This window comes from Schistocerca nitens, chromosome 4, assembly GCF_023898315.1.
Source record: "Schistocerca nitens isolate TAMUIC-IGC-003100 chromosome 4, iqSchNite1.1, whole genome shotgun sequence".
Lineage (NCBI taxonomy): Eukaryota > Metazoa > Arthropoda > Insecta > Orthoptera > Acrididae > Schistocerca > Schistocerca nitens.
The window spans coordinates 24,947,970-24,975,881 of NC_064617.1; positions in this window are offsets into that span (position 1 = coordinate 24,947,970).

Below are 27,912 nucleotides of genomic sequence, written 5' to 3' on the forward strand. Positions count from 1 at the left end.
TTTTGCTCGTACCAGTCCTTATTTCTTTTTCCTTTTATTCCATAGGCCAATACTGCTGAGTTGTAGATTGCACCCGAGAGTTTTGCCCATTTCTTATCAACATTCCTTTCTGCTTGCACGTTTCCTGGGAAAGCACTTTCAAAGTTACTGGCAAAATCCTGCTTTCTTTGTGTGTCATGAACATGATCTGTGTTGATACGGGGATGACCTCTCGGTTTAGCGTGGTGACATTTCTTAGGAGTGAGCCTCAGTGTGCACGCCACTAGGGCGTGGTCTGTGTTGCAATCGGCACCATGATAACTTCGTGTCAGTAGCACATTTTTGAGACCAGTACGCCTAGCTATGACTAAGTCAAGTTGATGCCAGTGATGAGAGCGCGGGTGTCTCCAAGACACCTTGTGCTGATCCTTAAGCTGGAAATATGTGTTTGTGATACAGAGTCCATAAAAGCAGCAAACTTCAAGCAGTCTCTGGCGATTTTCATTCATTTTTCCCACCCCATGATGTCCCAGGCAATTCGGCCATATGTCGTTATCTGATCAAACTCTAGCATTAAAGTCCACTAGAATATACAGTGTCTCGGTGCTAGGTACCTTGGCTATTCTGTCACTGAGTAAGTCATAAAACAGATCCTTCTCTTCCATGCTGGATGGTAAGGTAGGAGCGTACACATTTAGGATGTTGACAGTGCCACTTGAGGAGCATATTTTCAAATCAATAATTCGCTCTGTTCCACCGGATGGTGGCACATTACAATCCAGGAGGGCGTTTTTAACAGCAAATCCTACGCCATGAAGTCTTGGCTCGTCTTGAGACTTCCCCTGGCAGTAGAATGTGTAATTATCCTCCCTGATTGAGCCCGCATCTGGAATCTGCGTCTCCTGCAGTCCTCTGGAGCTCTCTGTCAATTACGGCAGTCTTACGGATGAAATCAACCTCTTGGGCATCGTCAATGTACCTTGGACACATTGTCCTAACATTCCAGGTGGCAATACGAAATAGTGAATTCTTTATTATTTCATTTTTGTTGTTGGTAGGTGTACTATATCAACCCGCTTGTCGAAGATTACTTCTAAGCTTCACACACCCCGTGAAGCAGGCGGATAGTGGCGGGACAGCACCTGATTGGCTGGGGGCTGCCCAGCTTGAGGCGGGCGGTAGCTGTCCAATGAGATGCAATGATCTCTCCCACCGTCGGAAGTGGCCCCTGGCACTCGAGTCTTACGCCAATCAGACAGAGCTTATAACCGGTAACTGCCTCTTCCCGTGTTGTGCCGAAGTCCTTGGACGCCGCTGAAGCGTCCTCTCCAGGATGCTACAAGCCTGAGCGATAAATATGAAGACACGTGAGTTGCCCAATCATCACGGTCTCCCTCTCGACCTAAATGATAATATCCAGAGGAAAGGCAAGCCAATACGTCTGGTATCACTTCGGTTGCAGGAGCTGCCGAAAGGGGACGTAGTACGCCTTCCAACCGCCTTTGGGGCCCCACTCCAGATTTTCTTTCAGGGTTTTCTCCCTTAGCCTTCATCCCTCCCGAGACCAACCACAAGGCAGTGGTGTGTTAAGGTAATTAGAGAGAGAGAAGGAATGCTAACTGAGGAGAGGGTAGGGAATAGGATATATAGGGTATAAGACGGGTCGCTGTGAGGCACACTTTGTCTGGCTCCTCTGCTGAGACCAGGCCGGCTAGGTTGGACCTGCCAGTAGCTACGCTACCGCCGATATAGCTCTCAGCTTCCTTGGAGCACACAAACTCTCCCGCCCACACGGACCGTGCTACGATATGGCGGTGCCTCATGGGATATATATATATATATATATATATATATATATATATATATATATATATATATATATATATACCCCCTAACACACGGAGTATGGAGGCAGACAAACCGAGAGTAGCTACAAGTGTGTAAATTTGAGCAACAGTGTGTCCCTGGAGGTATCTAATAGATAACAACACATAGTTACATCACAATTATTACCCTACAACTAGAGCATATTCCACGGATTATTCAAGGATTTTCTAGGATAGTCAGACTATATTTCCATCCGCAAGCTCTTACAAATTATCAACTACATCTGAACATTACTAATAAAAAAATTAAATAAAAAACACTAAACAACAAAAACCAGTGATCATCGAAAATTAATCTCCACTGAAAGAATAAATGCAAGTCTGCACTATACAGATTTACGTTAAGTCACATTCTACAGGGTGTCCCAGCTATCTTGTCCACCCAAAATATCTCTGGAACAATAACAGCTATTGGAAAACGACTTTCACTGGTATCAATGTAGGGCTGGGGCCCATGAATGTACATATTTGGAAACATTCTAAAACGAAAGCATATGTGTTTTTTAACACAAACTTATGTTTTTTTTAAATGGACCTCCTATATTTTTTCTTCAGCATTCCATAGCATGACAAAGCACATACACAATGGCGTTGATTGCATCGCAATATTCCCATTACATCCCGAGATATTGAGAAGCGAAGTTGACGCTTAGGTGGCCTGCCCGATCTCCGGACGTTACACCGCTGGATTATTTTCTTTGGGGAGCAGTGAAGGATGCTGTTTACCAACATGAACCAACAACACCAGAGGACATGTAGCAACGCATTATTGATGCTTGTACAGCCATCAAAGAGGAAACAGTAGCACGAAGTAGGGCATGCTTCATCCGCAGAGTGACCCTATGTATGCAAGCCAATGGGCATCACTTTGAGCATGAGATGTGAACGCTATGTTTAGTATGTAGTGCTGGTATCACAGTGGAAGTTTCTACAAAGGGCCATTTTACCCAGTGATGTTAAGAAACATTTGTTTGTAACAATTTGTCATTTAACGCATTAGATAAACATAACATTGATAATTATGTGATAATAAAACTAATTGGTTAAACATGTTTACATTCATCTTCTATGTCCTACCCGAACTTCCCAAATCAAAACATTTTTACCTAAACAACGGTAAAACTTTTAGCCCACTTGCTCGTTTCACTAAAACCATCAACATGAATTTTACTATTACGAGTGAATGATTAACTGTCACTTGCGCTAGATCTACAGTAAAGTAAAGTTTTAACGTTGAACGGCATTACCTTTTTAGTAACGGATTAACGATAAGCGAAGTTAACTTTGTGACTAACGTTGCGGTGCACAGATATGTTACAGAACCGCATCTCCCCTAGCCTATGGGATAAATACCTCCTGGAATGTACGACGTTAATGCAGGATGACAGCAGACCGTATTATTCGTTTCGGACCTCTTGATAAGTATGGAAGTGTGATTACGCATGTCAATCACATAGCGATTACGGGCAGCATGGGGTTCACGCCTGAGCCTCAGGACGTGCGCTAGCAGAGCATGTCGGGTGTTTCAAGCGTCAACTTCGCGTCTTAATATCTCGGGATGTAATGGGAATATTGCGATGCAATCAACGCCATTGTGTATGTGCTTTGTCATGCTATGGATTGCTGAAGAAAAAATATAGATCCATTTAAAAAAAAAACATAAGTTTGTGTTAAAAAACACATATGCTTTCGTTTTAGAATGTTTCCAAATATGTACATTCATGGGCCCCAGCCCTTCATTGATACCAGTGAAAGTCGTTTTCCAATAGCTGTTATTGTTCCAGAGATATTTTGGGTGGACAAGATAGCTGGGACACCCTGTATATAAAAAAAGGTGAAAGGATGACATAATCGTCCAATGGGTCACTCTAAATATTACCAATCAACTCGCACTGTTTTTGGTTACGTGATCAGTGAAATAACATACGAAATGACTGGCATCACTTAATTACGAAACGCTAGAGGAAACCACTCCCAAACAATGTCAAACTTCAATGAAGATAAAAATACGTTAATAGTGCTCACAGCAATTTACTTTTACAGCCCTATAATGCAATATAACCGTGAATAAAAAATGTTATTGAAGAGATCTGCGCCGTCGGAAAAGCTGCAGCCGTTCAGAATACTCTTAACGCTAAAACGTGAGACAGACATCAGACTGCGGTCCACAAGTTACTGAATCTGAATACTGCCTTGTAGCTTCTCTGCAGGAAACAGACGAGCGTCTTGAACTCCCAGCCACAAAACAAGCGAAGTTCTCTTAAGTTCACCATATACTGCGTAATAGACGAGAACTCGCAGCCTAAATGCTCAGTTCAGAATTGTCTAAGTTCACAACAAGTATAGTGGCCGAACCGCTCGCTAAAACACAATTTCTCTAGAGAGCATAAGACTGCAAGTCCGTCCATCGTCAACAAGAGCTGACACGGAAGACGTCCATTGCTCACGGGTGGCCAGATCTAAGACCCTCTCTCAAAACAGTTGGCTCTCCAGAAAACGTCTGATTTCGTTCGCCCCAAGTCTAGGCGGTGTGTCGTAATCATAGAATTCCCTGTACACTTTCCATTTCTGCTCAGTCTTCCGACAGCCTTCCTACACCCAACTTTAGTTTGGGGTTTGTCGTCGAATCTTCTACAATTTGTCCCTACTTCACCATCTAAATAAAATTCCAGGAATCGGAGACCAGTCGGCGAAAAATTCGATGGAAGCAGCCTGGCGTATGTAACGGCTGCTGTCGCCGGCACGTTGATTAGGACATTCCAAAATTCCTGTGTGTCGTCCAACAAGATTTTCAGACGTGACTGCAAACGCACTGGCACTGGTCGAGCTCAGGTGGAGACTGTGGGTGTGCGGACATCTGCCACGCCGGACATTTGCTACGGCGGACAATTACCACGATTTTACCTGCTGCTCCTCCTCACCCGCCGCCCGACCCGCAGTTAAGGTACTTACTGAGCCCTTCCGCTGGTTTACTTAACATAGGACCAGAATCTCTATGGATTTCCAGCCACATTTCTAGAGAGAGTTTCGTTGTGGAAACTATTAATTGCATCTCTCATTGAAATCCGCACTAAATTTCGAGCCTCAGTAAAACTTCGCCAGCGTTCGAGTAACTTATACGTGCCTCTTTCGGTGCTCCTACAGCAGCTTTCTGTCGTGTTTTGTGTACCATGGGGGATCAGTTCCGTCTCTTATTAATTTATTTGGTATGAATCTCTCGAGTGCTCTTGATACTATTTCTTTGAACTTAAGCCACATATGGTCTTCACTTACGTAGTTTGGAAGGATTGGAGACTGTCTCTTAGAAAGATGTCAACCGAATTTTTAGTTGCTTTTATAAATAGACATATTTCGCGTATAGTTTTGGTGAATTTCTTTGTTACGGAATTGAGGCTCGCTACGACTGTAATCCCTGTATCCGTCGTGATGCTCAGGATTATTTGTGGCTAAGAGATCAAGTGTATTTCCGTAACCATTTACAATTTGAATGGCCTCGTGAACTAATTGTTCAAAAACTTTTAAGAAAAACATTTAGAACAATTACGGAATTTGTTTTCTATCTACAATAGGGTCTGAAAATGTATTTTTGTCAATTAATGAAAAGCACCAGGTTGCTTCTGTTCTACAATATTACTTTTATTGTTAACCGCTTTTCGGCTTACAAAGCCATCTGCAGACATTTACTGAGTATTATCACCAAATAAGTTAAATGTAAGCAGACAACAATGGAAGAGAAGTAACACATCTAGACTGAAGTAGAAACATACAGTAAGTAACATCTTTGCAATGAAAAAGTAAAAACTGAACAGTACATAAATAACAATGGAGTAGACAGGAAAACCTTTAGCACAAAATAGGAATAGCATGCCTACATAACAGTTTCTATTAATAAAAAAACTAATAAAATAAAATAAAATTAGTACTAGACAAGGCTCCATCAGGAGGTATGAAACGTGGAGAATTCCTATTCGTCCAGTTGTATCATCATTCACTGCTCCATCTTACAAACTAGCCAGTTAACTGGATGTCCTAATTAAGAGCAAGCCTAAATTCAAACCAAGCATGATATTTCAAACTCTGTGGACCTAGTAAACAAGTTAAAGGGCATATCTGTCTCACACAGTGATAAATTACTATTCTTTGATGTCAGCGACTGAACCCCAGAGGGGCGGCTATAGACACCGTCTGACTCATGGTGAGTGGCTGACTTTAGGCTGGGCATCCTACTGCCTATGTGGAAAGTAACGGGAAACTACCACATTACATTCACAAGCAGTACATGCTATGTCTCTCCATGTGAAAGATTCCGGAGTTAACTTCCCCTCATTCGGATCTCCGGGAGGGGAACACGTTGAGAGTAGACATATTTGAAAGGAAGAAAGGGGCAGTGAAGGGAAGAAAGATACGGATTGGAACATGGAATGTGAGGACACTTCTGCAAGCAGGAAAGCTAGAGAATGCAAAACAGGAGATGAAAAGAAACAGATTAGATGCCCTCGGTTTGCGTGAAATGAGATGGGGAGAGAATGGGGAGATAGAAAGTGGAGATTATAAACTCTTTTACTCAAGGGAAATCAAGAGTGGTGAAAACGGAGTAGGAATATTGATAATGCAAAAGTTGAAAAATAAGGTAATGAAGGTACAATATATTGTTGGAAGACTGATGATGATACGACTGAAGGGTAGTTCAAAAGATTTGGTGTTAATACAGGTATATATGCCAGCCAGCCAGCACACAGATGAGGAAGTGGAAGAATATTATGAGAAAATACAAGAACTCATCGAGAAGGCAAATAGAAATGCCAGCATTATCATCATGGGGGACTGGAATGCAGTGGTGGGTGAAGGAAGAGATGAAGATACAGTAGGAAAATTTGGATTAGGAATAATAAATGAAAGCGGTGAACGACTAATTAGTTTCTGTAAAGAAAATTCATTAGCAGTGGGTAACACATTATTTGAACACCACAAAAGGAGACGTTACACATGGATATCAAATTTGAATAGGGAAAGATATCAGCTGGACTACATCCTGATACAAAAAAGGTTTAGGAACTGTTTTAAGAATGCTAAAGCTTATCCAGGAGCGGATATAAATTCAGGCGACAACCTAGTGATGGGAGAAATACAAGTGAAGTTGAAAAAAGTCTGGAGAGGTAAAGCAAAGTGAAAGACTAAACATAGAAAGACTCAAAGAGGTAGGAAAGGCATCAGATTTGGAGAACAAATTTATGGAAAAATGGGAAAGAGGTAGTGTTCATGAAAGTGTTAATGACAAGAAGATAAAAATGAGGGAAGGACTCATGGACTCTGCCAAAGAAGTACTAGGAATTAGAGTATCCCAAAGCACCAGGAAGAAATGGATAACAGAAAACATGTTTAAAAAGATGGAAGAGCGCAGAAAGTGGAAAAGGGTAGAAACTGAAGAAGGCAAAAAGAGGTACAGGAAACTGAATAATGAATTAAGAAGAGAAACTTAAGAAGCAAGAGAAAAACAGATGAAACAGAAATGCGACGAAATTGAGAAAATGTAGAGAGAGAGGAAAGTATGAAATGATGTATAGACTGGCTAGTGAGATAGTTTTTGAAAGTAAAAGAAAGAGTAATAACATGGAAATAGAAAGAGCGGATGGTACTCTAGCAGGAGGTTTTGAACAGATGGCAAGAATATATTGAATGTCTGTATAAGGGGGATGAAACGCAAAGCGAAATTAAGGTTGAAGAGGAGCAATATGTGCCGGAAGATGGAAAGGGATTTACCATCTTGGAAGCAGAAGTAGAAAAGGCGCTGAAGGAGATAAAGAATAGGAAGGCATGTGGAATAGATGATTTTCCAGCAGAACTGTTGAAGAGCCTTGGAAACAAGGCGAGAAAAGAAATAGTCTACCTCAGTAACGAAATATATGACAAAGGGGAATGGCCTGAGGACTTCGCTGCAACAGTTATGATACCAATAGAGAAAGAGAGAAACACTAAAAAGTGAGAAGAGCACCGGACCATCAGTCTAATTTCTCATGCAGCTGAAGTCTTGCTGAGAGTGTTGAATAGAAGGTTATATGGCAAGCCGAATAGAGGGATTGCAGAGGAGCAGTTCGGATGTAGAAGAGAAAAAGGAAGAAGAGATGCTATTGGCCTGCTAAGAACTATAGGGGAAAGATGAATGGAAAATGGTAGAGAAATCTTTGCTCTTTTTATAGGTTTAGAAAAGGCTTTTGACAGAGTTCAGTGGAACAAGCTGATGGATATCTTGAAGAGGAAAGGAGTAGACTGGAAAGAGAGACGACTAATACAGAACCTACATTTACACCAGAAAGTAAGGATAAGGATTGGAAATGAAATGTCAAAAGGAAGCAGCATTGGACAAGGTGTTAGACAAGGTTGTTGCCTTTCCCCATTGTTGTTTAACGTATACCTTGAAGAGATTATTGCGAAAAGTTTAGATGGGAAAGAGGAATATGTATTGGTGGAAAGAGAATAGAATATGTAAGATTTGCTGATAACATGGTATTAGTGGCAGAAAGCGAGCGGACAGTAATAACATGCTCAAAGATCTGAATGAAGCTTATGTGGAATATGGGATGCAAATAAACATGGCAAAAACAAAGAGTATGGTCATCAGTACAAGACGCAGACTGTCCAATATTAAAATAGGACAATCTACCATTAGCCAAGTACGTGAATTTAAATATCTCGGAAGCACAATAACTGAAGACTTGAGATTTCACCAGGAGGTGAAAACTCGAATTGCCATAGCGAAGGAGGCATTCAACAGAAAGAGGAGACCCTTATGTGGCAAATTAGATAAAGGACTAAGGAAAAGGCTTGGGAAATGTTTTGTCTGGAGTGTGGCACTATATGGGGCAGAAACATGGACACTGAGACAAGAGGATGAAAAAAGGTTAGAAGCATTTGAGATGTGGATGTGCAGGAGAATGGAGAGAATAAGCTGGATGGAAAGAGTGAGCAATGAAAGAGTATTGGAAAGGGTTGGTGAGAGAAGATGCCTGCTGAAGGTGGTAAGAGAAAGGAAAAAGAACTGGTTGGGACATTCATTGAGAAGGGAGTGCTTGCTAGTAGATGCTTTTGAAGGATTGGTTTGTGGGAGAAGACTGAGAGGAAGAAGGAGATACAAGGTGATAGACGACATAAAAGGAAGAGGAAATTATACAGACCTGAAGAGAATGGCAGAAGACCGGACAGCCTGGAGAACTACCATGTGAAAACCTGCCTTTAGGCAGAACACTGATGGTGGTGATGATGATGTCAGCAGTTTGTTTTCTAACATACCAGTAGTAGAATGCATTGATATTCTGACAGAGCTGATGCACAAGTCCAGTGTCAATCCTGTGGAACTGAATGACTTGAGACTGGCCACACAGACATGCCTCGCACAGAACTATTTCCAGTTCCAAGGGACTCTTTATAAACAATTAGATGGCTTAGATATGGGTTCCCCTCTTAGTCCACTGTTGGCTGAAATATTTATGGACCATTTTGAACAAAATTTTCTAAAAACAGAGCCTTTGAGTGCAAACATCAAATACTGGTTTAGATATGTAGATTATGTCCTGTGTATGTGGACTGATACTACAAGACAACTCAACACATTCTTGAAACACCTAAACAGTCAACATAAAAATATCCAGTTCACTATGGAAATTGGCAACAAATCCATAAACGTCTTAGGTTTAACCATTGACATCAATACACACACACACACACACACACACACACACACACATTGTTTCAAAATTTACAGAAAAACAGCAGCTGCAGTCACAGTAATACCTTCTTGCTCACAACACCCTATAGCTCACAAACATGTAGCTTTCCACTGTATGGTACACCATCTCATATCCATCCCCATGTACAGAGATGATTTTAAAGCAGAGTTAGATACAATAAAATTTATTGCCACAGTCAATGGCTACAATCCAGTTCTTATTGACCACATCTTGCACAGGATACAAAAACGGAAAGTTATACCCCTCCTCTATGCCCCACCCGCTTCCCCATCCACTGTCTGCAAGAAATGGTGTACACTACCATTTCTAGGTCAGGTATCACAGATTGTAGCCAAAGCACTGAAATCCTGCTAGTATAGGCTTTCCTACTATGTCAGGAACACTACAGCCCAGTGTGTTTTTAATAGCAAAGACAAGATCCAGTTATTAGCCAACAGTGGGGTGTTCAAAATCACCTGTTCTGACTGTGACAAATTTTACATTGGTCAGTCAGGCAGAGACATATCAACTAGGCAGGCTGAACATGAACGCAGCTGGAGGTTGCAGAATTCAGACTCTGCATTTGCTGAGCATGTACTGAGTGAAGGTCACAACTACCAGCCAGTGTCCCATGTACTTCACTTAGCAAACAAAGGCCATAAACTCAACCTGCTGGAAGCCCTGGAAATTAACAAATATCTTGCTCACAGTCCAGATCTCATACTAAATGACCAGTCGCAGCTCAACAGTTCCCCTCTCCTAAACTTCATATAATCATCTTTGTTGTTCATTACTTCCCACCTCTGTATTCATTAAGTTGTTTCGTTTGTTGAAGTTGTCTTTGTATTCCACGTAGACTGTGGTTTCAATAGTTAAGGCTTTCTTTTAACTGGTACTTGTATTACTGCCCATGTTTAACACCCCTGGTAGTCGTCTCATCAAATAATGTTCATATTTTACTTTGCTCATTTATTTAATGAAAACTGGTACACAGCCACTGCTTTGATTATAATGTTAATGTTAAAATGCAGTACCACCACACTCTCAAACTGTAGGTTCCCTCAAACACCTCCATTTTCCTGCATTTATTAATTTCTGTTTATCTCACTGATATTGCTTAAGTTCCTTATGTATCCTGCATGTACATTGATAACTATCTCTTCTTTTAATTGGTTGTTAATCACTCTCCACGTTTCATACCTCCTGATGGAGCCTTGTCTAGTACTAATTTTACTTTATTTTACTAGTTTTTTTTATTAATAGAAACTGTTATGTAGGCATGCTATTCCTATTTTGTGTTGAAGGTTTTCCTGTCTACTCCATTGTTATTTATGTACTGTTCAGTTTTTACTTTTACATTGCAAAGATGTTACTTACTGTATGTTTCTACTTCAGTCTAGATGTGTTACTTCTCTTCCAATGTTGTCTGCTAACATTTAACTTCCTTGGTGATAATACTCAGTAAATGTCTGCAGATGGCTTTGTAAGCCGAAAAGCGGTTAACAATAGAAGTAATATTGTAGAACAAAAGCAAAGTGGTGCTTTTCATTTATCATAATGTTGTTCTACCAAGAACCGACGGAAGATTCTGTTAATATTTTTGTCAACATACGGAAAGTAGATTGAAGGCACTGCCAACTGTAATTGTATGAGTAGGGTACCTATTTGCACTGAGACTCGAGTTTCCTTTGAAATGTTCAGCAACTGTGTCACCTGAGACCGGGGGTCGGTAAAAGGAGCCAGTTACTAATTTATTCCGTTTGCCGCATATAACCTCTGCTCATTCTAAGTCACAGGAACTACCTGCCTGAATGTCGCTTGTGAGCTGGAAAACACATTACATCATTTTTCCTTGTGCTTCTTGTTTCTGTTGTAGTGCAGATCATTACAATCTCGGCTTTGCCCTCCAAAACCTAGGATGCTTTCTCTGTGATCCTGTAAATACCAGAACTAAACAATGTAGAACAACAAAGTACGTTGCAAGCATAGCATTCTGTATTACTTCATTTCATTATTTCTATCATTTCAAAATTGTACGTCGAGTTTAGATGACTTGTCAATCATAGATATTCTTATCTCTGTTTATGGACGTACTTTCAGTCAAGTTTTGAACATTGTCCCGCTACACTTTACTAACTAATGTTTCGCCGCAAGGGATATCGGATTTTAGATAGTAAATTAATATGGAGTATGTCGTTCTTCTTTTCAAACATTCACATACCTATTTCTTCTTTCCTTATTGCCTTTTGGGCATTCAGTTGTAGTAATTGAAGTAGGCGCAAATGCAGTGATCAAAAAGAAATGATTAGCGTACATTCACATTCTCTTTACATCGTCCCTTTCTTGTTGCTCCCATGGTGATGGACTATATCTATCGCAACCAGTAAGCGTGAAGGGAAGCTACCGTACAGACAGAGGGATCTATATTTATACTTGGCGGAACTAATTACATACTGACATAATCGTCGGAATTGCTTTCGTTTCCCAAAAGTTACAAATATTTCCATTTCGGAAGAGAAGCTCTGTATTTGGCCAAGATGTCGAAGAAGAAGGTGCCTTACGTACTGGTTGTATCGAGTAAGATGTGGAGGCGGCGGTTTGAAAGAAGTACGAGAAGTACAAGGAAGGGCGTCCCTTACCTGAGGGATCGCTACTCAAGCTACCTGGCGAAGGGGCAAGTGTGGCAAATGTCTGGCGTGGCAATTGTCCTGCGTGGCAAATGTCCGGCATTCGAGACTGTTTCCGGGATTTTTTGAACCGGTCTGTGAGGTCGCCGACGTCCTAACGTGGAAGGACCCTGAGCCGTCCCGTGTGTCCCTGTGGGATCTCACGCGGTAAGCTGGGCTGACAAACTTCTGTCGGCACACCCGCACACTGTTCGCCGTTTCCGGGATGATGAGGTCCGCCTGCACACTTACAGTGCGACCTATGTCCCGTTTCTGTCTTTTACTATACTGAGCTCTCAGTCTTTGATATCAAAACCATCCATCGCGTAATGAAGATTAACACTTAGTGGAAAAGAGTCCCTGAAGGTGTCAGATTAATCACACCCAAGTGGTAGAAACTGAATCATTGCAAGGCGCAAGATATTGCCACCTTGTCTGAAAGCCCAAAATCACGTAACCAGTATAAACTAATCCTGCAGACCATACGCAGTGCATTGCTTTTTCATTTAACGAATTAATTTTGTTTGCGTGTTTTATTCTGATTTATTGCCTAAAGAGTTCTTTTTATTCCATTGTATATAACAAAAATTACTTGCTACCGCAGATTTCTATCACCTCAATTAGCTGTTGAACCTTTCCTTAAGTATATACTTGAGATAACAGAATGGTAGAAAAGAAGTATTGTGATAGAGGCCCCCTGATTTGTTGGTGTATCTGTGCAGACTGTCGAGGTTGTCTTCAAGAATGGCTTACCAATCGCATCCACGTAACACTGTGTTAGAACAGTCGTGGTAAAAATATCCTCACCGACGAGCACCAAAGATGAGTATGACATATGGTCAAGGAAAGTCTACTGCTGTCAGTGGATGGAAGCCAATATCAATCAGTTTGCGGGCGACTCACGGTAAGGAAACACACAGTGGAGTGAGGTGCCTTCCAGACGGCCATTGCTCACAGTGGCACACGACGCTCCACGTATTTCGTGGGTCGAGCAACGCGCAAACTGCACTCCAGCTGCTGGAGGCGCCCAGTGCGGTCCGCCGGCTGTGAGTTTCTGTCTTCAGATGATGCAAGGTGCGGAGTGCACCCCCTCATTACCAACAACGTGAGTCCATCCCGATGTTCATTCCAACGCTCTCGACGACCAAGCGCTGCCCTTCTTTCGTAATCTCCGTGATGAGTTTCCTGGGGACACTCATGCATTTCAAGATGAGTTAAGGCGTGTTTATGGGGCTGCATGCATACGTTACTAGTGTGACAAAGAGTCAAGCACACTGTCACAACATGACTGACAAGCTAAAACAAGAAATGTGCAACGTAGTGAAACAATCAACATCTCGGCAATAAGGTACATCTACAAGACACAATTATCAATGAGTGGATTCAGCTGTATACGGCTCAAGCGAAAAAAAAAAATAATAATAAAAATTGTAGACTCCATTCTTTGCCGTACTGAAGGTAGTACCAGAGCGGGAGGCGATGTTAACGGTGTACTAGCGTGACGTCACCTAAGGGCGACTAAGTTTTCGCCTGGTGTGCTTAACTGCGTTCCGCTGTCCCGCGGTAGAAAATACAGTGACGAGTGAAGACATTGTGACCACTTGGACTCCGGTCCACCTTGGGAACGGAGTACGGCAGCGAGTCTTCTCCCACGGATCCGACAAGTCGTCTGTGCCTTTCTGGAGGTATCTGTCTCCAGATTCCTTCTCACAGGTCACACATTTCTCGTAAATTAGACCCGATGATTCGTGCGAGCGGAGCTGATAGCGGCCCAGATGTGTTACATCGGGTGCAGATCAAACGAATTTCGTTGACAAAACGTCAACGTGAGTTCACTATAGGTGGCACGGAAGCCCAGGTCCGTATCACCAACAGAACAAGAAATTTAACACGATCGTGTCGCTGGGTCAACGTAGCGACACGTAGGAGTTGTCTTCTGCAAACCCCTGCACCCAACGATGTGACCCGAACACGCAGCGTTCCGAAACACTTGTGCTTGTACCAGCAGTGTATTCTGCCATCAGACCTGCCACAGATCACACACTGCCCGAGATTTACAGAGCGGGCAGCCCTTGAGCTCCGCGTTGTGTGACGATGGACGGGATCCGACACCTTGCCGCCTACTCGTGGTTTCACCGGCCTCACAACATAAGCACGCATAACGCTGACCTACACTGGTGTTTTTGAGATGTTAGTTCACATGAAGCCAGGCATTGTAATTCGTCATTTGTCAAAGACGGTTACGGCAGTGGATTTCCCAACTTGCGCCCCGTGTTTTCGCTACAATGACTCCTCACGCGCCTGCTCCGCCGACATACTTTCGTTTCCGATTCTGGGCACGCAACATAAGCAGGCGACATTCTTACTCGGTGGTTCGGCTCTTCATTCTAGTGCCCCATCACTCCGTCTACATCTACATCTACATACATATTCCGCAATCCACCATACGGTGCGTGGCGGAGGGTACCTCGTACCACATCTAGCATCTTCTCTCCCTGTTCCACTCCCAAACAGAACGATGGAAAAATGACTGCCTATATGCCTCTGTACGAGCCCTAATCTCTCTTATCTTATCTTTGTGGTATTTGCGCGAAATGTAAGTTGGCGGCAGTAAAATTGTACTGCAGTCAGCCTGAAATGCTGGTTCTCTAAATTTCCTCAGTAGCGATTCACGAAAAGAACGTCTCCTTTCCTCTAGAGACTCCCACCCGAGTTCCTGAAGCATTTCCGTAACACTCGCGTGATGATCAAACCTACCAGTAACAAATCTAGCAGCCCGCCTCTGAATTGCTTCTATGTCCTCCCTCAATCCGACCTGATACGGATCCCAAACGCTCGAGAAGTTCTCAAGCAGTAATCAAGAATAGGTCCCTATACTGACAGGCTGTTTCGTTATAGTCGGGTGCGGAATAAATTAATACGTGGCGGTGGAGGCTGAACATCCAGCTACGTCGCTGCTTGATTTCCAGTATTGTGCATTGCCATGGCTGTCAAATTTCGTTGATCTTAAATATGAGAGAACGCACTTTACTCACGTGAGGAAGGTCCTCATTGAAACGCATTACACAGGACTGGGAGTGGTGAGCAAACGTAGCGATGTTAATTTGCTCAATGGGAAGTAGTGCGATAACATACCTCTAGGTAACTGTGGACGGATGGGCAGCTGAAACATGGGCGTGGTGACAAGACCACATAAATTTGGAAATCGCTCCGACCGAGACTGAAATTGGCCGAAACTAGAAACGCAGTTAGGGAAACTAGAAGCTGTGAAATAAGACAACCTGAGAAAAGCGAAACTAGTAGCCATGAACATTGCAAAATAAAAGATCATCACTATTACGAGCTGTAGTATGATAGCCAGCGCAGTACAGGTGGATTCCGAACCAGAGGCCGTACCTAGGTACAAGTAAGCTCACCAGTGAAGCCTCGACATTATAGAGCCAAGAGCCATATAACAACAAGCAGTCTGCAGGAGAAGAGTGTATTCCATTTCTGAGAGCAACTGTGTTAGATAAATGCGGAGCAACAGAAAAGTTGGATATATACGTCTATGTGCCAGATAATAGAAGAAACAGAACGTCTGCAGTTGTGAGTACTAGTGATCTGATGTGTGTGTGTGTGTGAATCAGTCGTGGTACAGCACACGTCCGTGGTGGACAGGAACCAATACGTACTGTTAGACATTGTTATAATGTAACCGTCTTTTGATGGAGTTCCCCCCCATGAACCGTGGACCTTGCCGTTGGTGGGGAGGCTCGCGTGCCTCAGCGATACAGACAGCCGTTCCGTAGGTGCAATCACAACGGCGGGGTATCTGTTGAGAGGCCAGACAAACGTCTGGTTCCTGAAGAGGGGCAGCAGCCTTTTCAGTAGTTGCAAGGGCAACAGTCTGGATGATTGACTGATCTGGCCTTGTAACAATAACCAAAACGGCCTTGCTGTGCTGGTACTGCGAACAGTTGAAAGCAAGGGGAAACTACAGCCGTAATTTTTACCGAGGGCATGCAGCTTTACTGTATGGTTAAATGATGATGGCGTTCTCTTGGGTAAAATATTCCGGAGGTAAAATAGTCCCCCATTCGGATCTCCGGGCGGCGACTACTCAGGAGGACGTCGTTATCAGGAGAAAGAAAACTGGCATTCTACGGATCGGAGCGTGGAATGTCAGATCCCTTAATCGGGGAGGTAGGTTAGAAAATTTAAAAAGGGAAATGGATAGATTAAAGTTAGATATAGGGGGAATTAGTGAAGTTCGGTGGCGGGAGCAACAAGACTTTTGGTCAGGTGAATACAGGGTTATAAATACAAAATCAAATGGTTCAAATGGCTCTGAGCACTATGGGACTTAACATCTATGGTCATCAGTCCCCTAGAACGTAGAACTACTTAAACCTAACTAACCGGACATCACACACATCCATGCCCGAGGCAGGATTTGAACCTGCTACCGTAGCGGTCACGCGGTTCCAGACTGAAGCGCCTAGAACCCAACGGCCACACCGGCCGGATAATACAAAATATAATATGGATAATGCAGGAGTTGGTTTAATAACGAATAAAAAATAGGAGTGCGGGTAAGCTTCTACATACAGCATAGTGAACGCATTATTGTAGCCAAGATAGACACAAAGCCCACGCCTACTACAGTAGTACAAGTTTATATGCCAACTAGCTCTGTCAGTGCCGAAGAAATTGAAGAAATGTATGATGAAATAAAAGAAATTATTCAGATAGTGAAGTGAGACGAAAATTTAATAGTCTCGGGTGACTGGAATTCGGTAGTAGGAAAAGGGAGAGAGGAAAACGTAGTACGTAACTATGGATTGGGGGTAAGAAATGAAAGAGGAAGCCGCCTGGTAGAATTTTGCACAGAGTACAACTTAATCATAGCTAACACTTGGTTCAAGAATCATAAAAGAAGGTTGTATACATGGAAGAAGCCGGGAGATACTTACAGGTTTCAGATAGATTATATAATGGTAAGACAGATATTTAGGAACCAGGTTTAAAATTGTAAGACATTTCCAGGGGAAGATGTGGACTCTGACCAGAGTCTATTAGTTATGAGCCGTAGTTTAAAACTGAAGAAACTGCAAAAAGGTGGGAATTTAAGGAGATGGGACCTGGATAACCTGACTACACCAGAGGTTGTACAGAGTTTCAGGGAGAGCATAAGAGAACAATTGACAGGAATGGGGGAAAGAAATACAGTAGAAGATGAATGGGTAGCTCTGAGGGATGAAGTAGTGAAGGCAGCAGAGGATCAAGTAGGTAAAAAGACGAGGGCTAGTAGAAATCCTTGGGTAACAGAAGAAATATTGAATTTAATTGATGAAAGGAGAAAATATAAAAATGCAGTAAATGAAGCAGGCAAAAAGGAATACAAACGTCTCAAAAATGATATCGACAGGAAGTGCAAAATCGCTAAGCAGGGATGGGTAGAGGACAAATGTAAGGATGTAGAGGCTTGTCTCACTGGGGGTAAGATAGATACTGCCTACAGGAAAATTAAAGAGACCTTTGGAGAGAAGAGAACCACTTGTATGAACATCAAGAGCTCAGATGGAAACCCAGTTCTAATTAAAGAAGGGAAAGCAGAAAGGTGGAGGGACTATATAGGGGGTCTGTACAAGGGCGATGTACTTGAGGACAATATTATGGAAATGGGAGAGGATGTAGATGAAGATGAAATAGGAGATATGATTCTGCGTGAAGAATTTGACAGAGCACTGAAAGACCTGAGTCGAAACAAGGCCCCGAGAGTAGACAACATTCCCTTAGAACTAGTGAAATCCTTGGGAGAGCCAGTCCTGACAAAACTCTACCATCTGGTGAGCAAGATGTGTGAGACAGGTGAAATACCGTCAGACTTCAAGAAGAATGTAATAATTCCAATCCCAAAGAAAGCAGGTGTTGACAGATGTGAAAATTACCGAACTATCAGTTTAATAAGCCACTGCTGCAAAATACTAACGCGAATTCTTTACAGACGAATGGAAAAACTGATACAAGCCTTCCTCGAGGAAGATCAGTTTGGATTCCGTAGAAATGTTGGAACACGTGATGCAATACTGACCCTACGACTTATCTTAGAAGAAAGATTAAGGAAAGGCAAAGCTACGTTTCTAGCATTTGTAGACTTAGAGAAAGCTTTTGATAATCTTGACTGGAATATTCTCAAATTCTGAAGGTGGCAGGGGTAAAATAGAGGGAGCGAAAGGCTATTTACAATTTGTACAGAAACCAGATGGCAGTTACAAGAGTCGAGGGGCATGAAAGGGAAGCAGTGGTTGGGAAGGGAGTGAGACAGGGTTGTAGCCTCTCCCCGATGTTATTCAATCTGTATATTGAGCAAGCAGTGAAGGAAACAAAAGAAAAAACCGGAGTAGGAATTAAAATCCATGGAGAAGAAATAAAAATTTTTAGGTTCGCCGATGACATTGTAATTCTGTCAGAGACAGCAAAGGACTTGGAAGAGCAGTTGAACGGAATGGATAGTGCCTTTAAGGGAGGATATAAGATGAACATCAACAAAAGCAAAACGAGGGTAATGGAATGTAGTCGAATTAAGTCGGGTGATGCTGACGAAATTAGATTAGTAAAGGAGTTTTGCTATTTGGGGGGCAAAATAACTGATGATGGTCGAAGTAGAGAGGATATAAAATGTAGACTGGCAATGGCAAAGAAAGCGTTTCTGAAGAAGACAAATTTGTTAACATCGAGTATAGATTATTTGTGAGGAAGTCGTTTCTGAAAGTATTTAATGGAGTGTAACCATGTATGGTAGTGAAACATGGACTCATAACTAGTTTGGATGAGAAGGGAATAGAAGCTTTCGAAATGTGGTGCTACAAAAGAATACTGAAGATTAGATGGGTAGATCACCTAACTAAAGAGGAGGAATTGAATAAGATTGGGGAGAAGAGAAGTTTGTGGCACAACTTGACTAGAAGAAGGGATCGGTTGGTAGGACATGTTCTGAGGCATCAAGGGATCACCAATTTATTATTGGAGGGCAGCGTGGAGGGTAAAAATCGTAGAGGGGGACCTAGAGATGAATACACCAAGCCGATTCAGAAGGATGAAGGTTGCAGTAGGTACTGGGAGATGAAGAAGCTTGCACAGGATAGAGTAGCATGGAGAGCTGCATCAAACCAGTCTCAGGACTGAAGTCCACAACAACAACTAACTAGGATTTATTTAATCGTATTCTAGGGCCCCCTGTCGTGCAGGCCGTTCGCTGGGTGCCGGTCTTTCAATTTGACGCCACTTCGGCGACCTGCAGTCGATGAGGATGGTAGGATGAGGATAGCACAACACCCAGTCTCTGGGCGGAGAAAATTCCCCGACCCAGCCGGGAATCGATCCCGGGCCCAGAGGATTGATAATCCGTCACGCTGACCATTCACCTACCGGGAGGAGACAGTTAGACTAGTGAGCTACAAGAATAAAGTCGTTGTAAGGCTCCTCTTCCAGTAAGGTACAGGCCTGCAAGGTGTTAAACAAAAATATTCCTTTTCTTAAGAGGCAGTAGTGTGGATCAAAATAACACACAAATATCCTGTAAACGTGGGTTCTAAAATGCGTACCTTAAGAGGTATGAACACTTTTCATCAGCACTACTGTGAAACATTTCTCTTCTGCTGCAAGCTCTTTGCTGTTATGATCGACCTACAGAATGCAGTAAGCAAACGAGGTCACTTTGCTCTGATATTATCCACAGATACATAATTCAGTAAACATTTGTCACTCTTACTATAAATTGTGTTCCTAGCTCTTGGTAAGTGCGCATGCATTATTACTGACGGAGCAAGTTTGTAAAATGCTATTACACTCTACTTTTATCTCAGCACTAAGCAGCATAACAGAAGCCTAGTATTCAAGACGGGTAGTAACAGACACGGTCTTCAGTTATGGTGTGACAAGTGGAAGCAACCGTCGTGCCCCGGCTGAACAATGTGCAGAAAGCATAGTTTTTCAGCCGTTTTTTACAACGACAAGCTTAGAGAAAGCTTTTCACAATGTTGACTGGAATACTCTCTTTCATATTCTAAATGTGGCAAGGGTAAAATATAGCGAGCGAATAGCTATTTACAGCTTGTACAGAAACCAGATGGCAGTTATAAGAGTGGAGGGGCATGAAAGGGAAGCAGTGGTTGGGAAGGGAGTGAGACAGGATTGTAGCCTCTCCCCAATGTTATTCAATCTGTATATTGAGCAAGCAGTCAACGAAACAAAAGAAAAATTCGGAGTAGGTATTAAAATCCATGGAGAAGACATAAAAACTTTGAGGTTCGCCGATGACATTGTATTTCTGTCAGAGACAGCAAAGGACTTGGAAGAGCAGTTGAACGGAATGGATAGTGTCTTGAAAGGAGAATATAAGATGAACATCAATAAAAGCAAAACGAGGATAATGGAATGTAGTCGAATTAAGTCGGGTGATGCTGAGGGCATTAGATTAGGAAACGAGACGCTTAATGTAGTAAAGGAGTTTTGCTATTTGGGGAGCAAAATAACTGTCGATTGTCGAAGAAGAGAAGATATAAAATGTAGACTGGCAATGGCAAGGAAAGCGTTTCTGAAGAAGAGAAATTTGTTAACATCGAGTATTGATATAAGTGTCAGGAAGTCGTTTCTGAAAGTATTTGTATGGAGTGTAGCCATGTATGGAAGTGAAACATGGACGATAAATAGTTTGGAGAAGAAGAGAATAGAAGCTTTCGAAATGTGGTGCTACAGAAGAATGCTGAAGATTAGATGGGTAGATCACATAACTAATGAGGAGGTATTGAATAGAATTGTGGAGAAGAGGAGTTTGTGGCACAACTTGACGAGAAGAAGGGATCGGTTGGTAGTATATGTTCTGCGGCATCGAGGGATCACAAATTTAGCATTGGAGGGCAGCGTGGAGGGTAAAAACCGTAGAGGGGACCAAGAGATGAATACACTAAGCAGATTCAGAAGAATGTGGGTTGCAGTAGGTACTGGGAGATGAAGAAGCTTGCACAGGATAGAGTAGCATGGAGAGCTGCATCAAACCAGTCTCAGGACTGAAGACCACAACAACAACAGGAGACTCTGGCTCCATAGCTCCAACAACGGCGGTTCGCCCTCCTGTTATGGAGGAACGAGTACTGCTACGAGTAGAACAAGGTCCTGGAACTCGTGTGCGTAGAATTTCAGCATCTATCGGGCTTACTCACCCTCTAGTCTGGACGATCATGCATGAACAGGTGCTACATAAATATCTCTAGCATTGGTTTGCTGCAGACTTCTAGAAGTTATTCTGCTTTCGAATACAATAAATTTCCTAGAGACTGAAAATCTTATGAGCACGAATCAGCAAAGTGTTAGAGAGCATCGCTCGTGTGAAACTCAACTTGCCCTTTTCTCACATCATTTACTGCGAACTATGGATGAAGGGCAACAGGCAGATTTCATATTTCTAGATTTGTGGAAAGCATTTGAGTTGGTATCCAACAAAACTGTTAACGAAAGAAGGAATAGGTACCTAGATACGTGAGTTGCTTGAAGACTTCTTAAGTAATAGAACCCAGTATGTTGTCCTCGACGGCGAGTGTCCATTCACAGATAAGGGTAACGTCAGGAGTGCTCCAGGACAATGTGATAGGACGGCTGTTACTTTCTGTATACGTAAGTGATATGGCGGGGACAGAGGGGACAGCAAGCTGCTGCTGTTTGCTGATGATGTTGTGGTATATGGGAGGGTACGTAAGTTGAGTGGCTGTAGGATAATACAAGATGTAATAGACAAAACTTCTAGTTCGCTTGATGAGTGGCAGCAGACTCTAAATGTACAAAAATGGAAGTTAGTGCGGATGAATAGGGAAAACAAAGCCACCATGTTGGGATCCAGCATTGGTAGTGTCCTGCTTGGTACAGTGACGTCGTTTAAACATCCGTGCGTAACGCTGCAAAGCGATATGAAGTGGAACGAGCGTGTCAGGATTGTGGTAGGAAAAGCAAATGGTCGACTTAGATTTATTGCGAGAATTCTAGGAAAGCGTGGTCCATTTGCAAAGTGGTCCACATGTAGGACACCTACCTATACCTGAGTACTGCTCGAGAGTTCGGATCCACACCATGTGGGATTAGAGGGAGACATCGAAGCACTTCAGAGGCAGGCTGCTAGATTTGTTACCGGTAGGTTCGAACAACATCCAAGTGCTAGGGAGATGCTTCGGGAACTGAAATGAAAATCCCTGGAGGGAAGGCGGCGTTCTTTTCGGGAAACACTACCGAGAAAATTTAGGGAACCGGCATTTGAAGCTGACTGCAGAACGATTCTACTGCCTCCAATATACACTATTGGCCATTAAAATTGCTACTCCAAGAAGAAATACAGATGATAAACGGGTATTCATTGGACAAATATATTATACTAGAACTGACATGTGATTACATTTGCACGCATTTTGGGTGCATAGATCCTGAGAAATCAGTACCAAGAACAACAAGCTCTGGCCGCAATAACGGCCTTGATACATTGAGTCAAACAGAGCTTGGATGGCGTGTACAGGTACAGCTGCCCATGCAGCTTCAACTCGATACCACAGTTCATCTAGAGTAGTGACTGGCGTTTTATGACGAGCCAGTTGCTCGGCCACCATTGACCAGAAGTTGTCAGTTGGTGAGATATCTGGAGAATGTGCTGGCCAGGGCAGCAGTCGAACATTTTCTGTATCCAGAAAGGCCTGTACTGGACCTGCAACATGCGGTCGTGCATTATACTGCTGAAATGTAGGGTTTCGCAGGGATCGAATGAAGGGTAGAGCCACGGGTCGTAACACATCTTAAATGTAACGTCCACTGTTCAAAGTGCCGTCAATGCGAACAAGAAGTAACCGAGACGTGTAACCAATGGCGCCCCCTACCATCATCCCGGGTGATACGCCAGTATGAAGATGACGAATACACGGTTCCAATGTGCGTTCACCGCGATGTCGCCAAACACGGATGTGGCCATCATGATGCTGTAAACAGTACCTGGATTCATTCGTAAAAAAGATGTTTTGCCATTCGTGTACCCAGGTTCAACGTTGAGTACACTATCGCAGGCGCTCCTGCCTGTGATGCAGTGTCAAGAGTATCAGCAGCCATGATCTCCGAGCTGATAGTCCACGCTACTGCAAACGTCATCGAACTGTTCGTGCAGATGGTTGTTGTCTTGCAAACATCACCATCTGTTGACTCAGGGATCAAGACGTGGCTGCACGATCCGTTAGAGCCATGCGGATAAGATGCCTGTCATCTCGACTGTTAGTGATACGAAGCCGTTGGGCGTTCCGTATTACCCTCCCGAACCCACCGATTCCATATTTTGCTAACAGTCATTGGATCTCGACCAACGCGAGCAGCAATGTCGCGATACCATAAACGGCAATCTGGGTAGGCTACAATCCGACGTTCATCAAAGTCGGAAACGTGATGGTACGCATTTCTCCTCCTTGCACGAGGCTTCACAACAACGTTTCACCAGGCAACGCCGGTCAATTGCTGTTTGTATATGAGAAATCGGTTGGAAACTTTCGTCATGTCAGCACGTTGTAGGTGTCGCCACCGGCGCCAAACTTGTGTGAATGCTCTGAAAAGCTAATCATTTGCATATCACAGCATCTTCTTCCTGTCGGTTACATTTCGCGGCTGTAGCACGTCATCTTCGTGGTGTAGCAATTTTAATGGCCAGTAGTGCATATTTCGCGTAAGGACCACGAATATAGGATACGAGAAATTAGGATCCATACGGAGGCATATCTACAGTCGTTTTTCCCTCGCTCTTTTTGCGACTGGAACAGGAAACGAAACGACTAGTAGACATACACGCATCGTACAGTGGCTTCCGGAATGTGAACGCAGATATGGATGGAAATAGACCCTTATCGTGTACAGCGTGTCCAAGTCGTTCGACCACAAGATCAGCCTGTCAAAACGCAGTTGAAAAGATATTTTAAAGGTCCGCTTTTGACAACAATGATAGTGTCCGCAGTTGAGGCTGGTTTCACGCGTAGGACGATGCAAATCCGCATGCAGTTGAAGAAGCAAGGCGTCAGCGCTGATTTTCACTTAATTTTCTATTAGGAACTGTTGGCAGTTGAGTTATAGGATCTTAAATGCTACTAAACAGGTTGACTGCTGCAAGGCATCTTCAGTTCGTATCCAACGAGTTGCCTCTGCTGCTAGACGTGGTACCACTCCAGCAACGGCTCGAGATGCAGATGACGCAGGATGGAGCACCAGCCCATTTTCTCCGAAGTGTCCTAGACCAAGTCATACAGACATTTAAAGGCCAATTTATTGGTCGGGGAGGTGAAGTACGTTTAGCAGCTCGATCCTCCGATTTGATTCCTTTGGATTACTGGTTGGCGGGACACTTGAAGTCTTTAGTGTATGCAGACCGCACTAACGATGTACAAACACTACAGTATAGCGTCATCAATACCTGCAGCTCTTCCGAGACCAGCCTGGAGTTTGCAGAGAGTAAGTGATTCGCTAATGCGGCGGCAGGGGCGTGCCTTACTATGAATGGGCACCACATTGTGCTCCTCCTTCAGTGATGACTCACAGATGAAGTTCGTACGTAACAGTAAACAGACTACGTTAGACGTTCTGCTGTTTCCCTGCAGCAGAAAGATCCATTCTTATTCGTTTATTGCGTTCTGCAGATAATTCGTAATAGCAAAGAGTTCATAATAGAAAAGATATGTTCCACAGTAAACCTGTTAAGGTATGCATTTAGGAGCCCTTGTTTACTGGATATCTTTTTCTTGTTTTGATCCGTGCTGCCACCTATGAAACTATGGAATACTTCTTTTTTTTTACCCTGTATAAGTATAATGAATTGTTGAATTTGTGACATTAGTGTCATACGTCACTACGCGCTATTGATTCATTTTGGCCATTATTTCGCCGTTAATTTTATTTGGAGTGTACTGGGTACGTTTGCTAGCAGGAAGGTGTTGCGTTTTTCACACTGCGAATGCGTTCTCGCGGTGTGGCCTGTGTGTCCTCTCTCTCAGCCGGAGGCGATCAGTGAACCTTATGAGGTCTCCTGGGAGCCGGATAGTTTTCTCAGAAGTAAAGCTACCAACTGTTGTGTGCTTTTGTTGGCAGATCCGGCGTCTCTGCTAGCCCTGAGCAGAATGCGCCATGCCGCCGCTGTTTCGCGTCTCTGTCGTAATTGTTTCGTTATAAACTCTTTTCTATTATTATTATGATTATTAGCGTAACAACGCATATATGAAAAGAGCCGCGAAATACTTTTTAGGAATGCTGTGCCTTGAATTTCTTTATCATCATTACCTTTTAACAAAATAAAATATACATATCGAGATCTTATTGTTCTGTATCTGGCCTACAATTAAAGGAACGTTTTTTCGTGACTGTAACTCATTCTAAAAATCAACATATCTTCCCTATTTTATAATTATTGAAAATGGAAATTACTCTGCTATGAATACTGATGTTACAGTTCGTATGATCGTTCAACAACAAAATTTTGCAGTGGATTTTGTTTCTCGGTAAAACACCATTCAATACCACGACTAGCACAAGAACATGAGACTCTTATTGAAAAAATACGTTTTCACTATAAAGTTTGCCAGACCAGAACGGAGCACAGCAAGATTCCTATTAGATTTTGACGGTACATTAACTTATTTGTACTGTGAATTATATACTATCAGCAGCCCGCGTCAACCTGCAACACATCATAAAATCTGCTGATCTGCACTGCAAGTCTGGAAGCTAAAAGAAATAATATTATTTTACTATTACTTTACCGCTTCCTTGCGGTATGATAAACTATATTGGAAGTCGTTTGAATACGCCGCGGCAGCGGCTCTTTCGTTCGCCACGCAGCTCAGCACCACAGATAATATTTATATAACTGAAGAATGTCTCAACAGGATGGGATAATAGGCAAGCAAGCTTTAACAATTAATAATGCAAGTTTTCATTTAAATAACTCTATTAAAACATTTAAATATTTCAATTGTTACACACCTTTATGAATTCACATGTAATGGCGTACATCTCTTAGTCTCGACAAAAGAATGCTACACTAGCGTTCGCTGCCACGACACAGGATATCTTACTCGCTCGACTCCCAGATGAAGAAGACAAAGAAATTAATGTTTGTCACGTATTATATACTAGTTACCTATTTTAATCTTTGTTGGACATTTATCGTCTGTGGCGGTTTCATTACTCGCCGACGCAGATGTTCTCAAAAATAAATAATAAAAAAAATACATAATTTTATACAATAACACACTATGATACATATAATTTTCTCGTTACTACATAATATATTGTCTTTTTCTTACTAGACGTTACAATGCCCCCTGGCAGCAATTGACTAACGTTAAGAATGTTCGGCAATATGCTGCCACTAACGTCTGTTTGGTTATTGTCTGTTACTTCGGTTGGAACATTCACTTTACACTTCTTAGTTCTTTTGCACTGTAGTTTTAATTACACCTTTTATACTGTTCTTACACTTTGCGAGGTGACCGTAAACCTAGTCCCAGGGTCATTACAGTTATCTGGCTCCCCCATTCGGGCTACGTGCGATCAGAAAACCTGGGAAAACTGCGCCGGAGCCATGGTCATCTCGCCTGGTTTGTTTTAATACCCCGTTTGATCATAAAAAGTTCAGACTTTATCTAATGTTCACAGATAACAAAGGCTATTTATGACAACATGTTACACTTTTAGTCTCTTTGTTACCAATATACCTTCTACGCTTTCTTACATTTGTGTTCTGTATTGCAATGAAAGTCACTCATTAAACAGTTTTACAGTAGTATAATGAATCGTCTCTGCACTTACTCACGACAATTGTTTTAAAATGTTCTAGCATTCGTGCAAGTTTACTTCATTAACATGACGAAAACATATTATATCTATACATCACTGAACCAATGAATACTTTGAGTCTGCATCGAGTAACTCAAGAAAAAACAAATGTTTGTCACGTCATTTCGTGTCCAAAAAACCATGTTCATATTAGTGCATTAACCACATAGTTGATAGTTCATTTGAATGACAACAATGTTGTACCGAGCGGGCGGCGCGACGCAATTGTTGGGTAGCGTCGTCTGGAACGCCGCGTGCCGACGGCCGCTGGGTTCGACGACCGGCTCTCAGTAACAGCGACGTCGTGCTGACGTGGCGCCCAAGCAGTCGCGAACCGCGCCGAACCATTCGCCGATGTCGGCGAGTTGCAGTGGTTTACCGCGACCGGCTGGCTGGCGGCACGGCACTCGTCTCTGCTTCTCCGCATGGCTCCCCGTCGTAGCGCATGAAACAAACATTCCACAACGGTGTACTGTCTTTAAGGACACAGATTACTAGCTGTGGAAGAAAATGCAACTTGTTTAAAAGTGTTTATTGTTCAGTAAGCCGTCGCTTCACTAGTATGCACAGGATGTTTTGGCGTGATAACAGGTTTCTTGTGGCATTGTGACACTGGTATTCAGGGTTCGTCACACGCACATTGTACTACACACTTTCACTCACTCTCACGGTTGATACACTGCCAGAGCGTCTTTCAACACGCGAAAATGTTTCGGTACACACATACTAAATGTCTCCGTCGAGCGATGTTTGTTTGAATCGTCTCCAAACGGATCA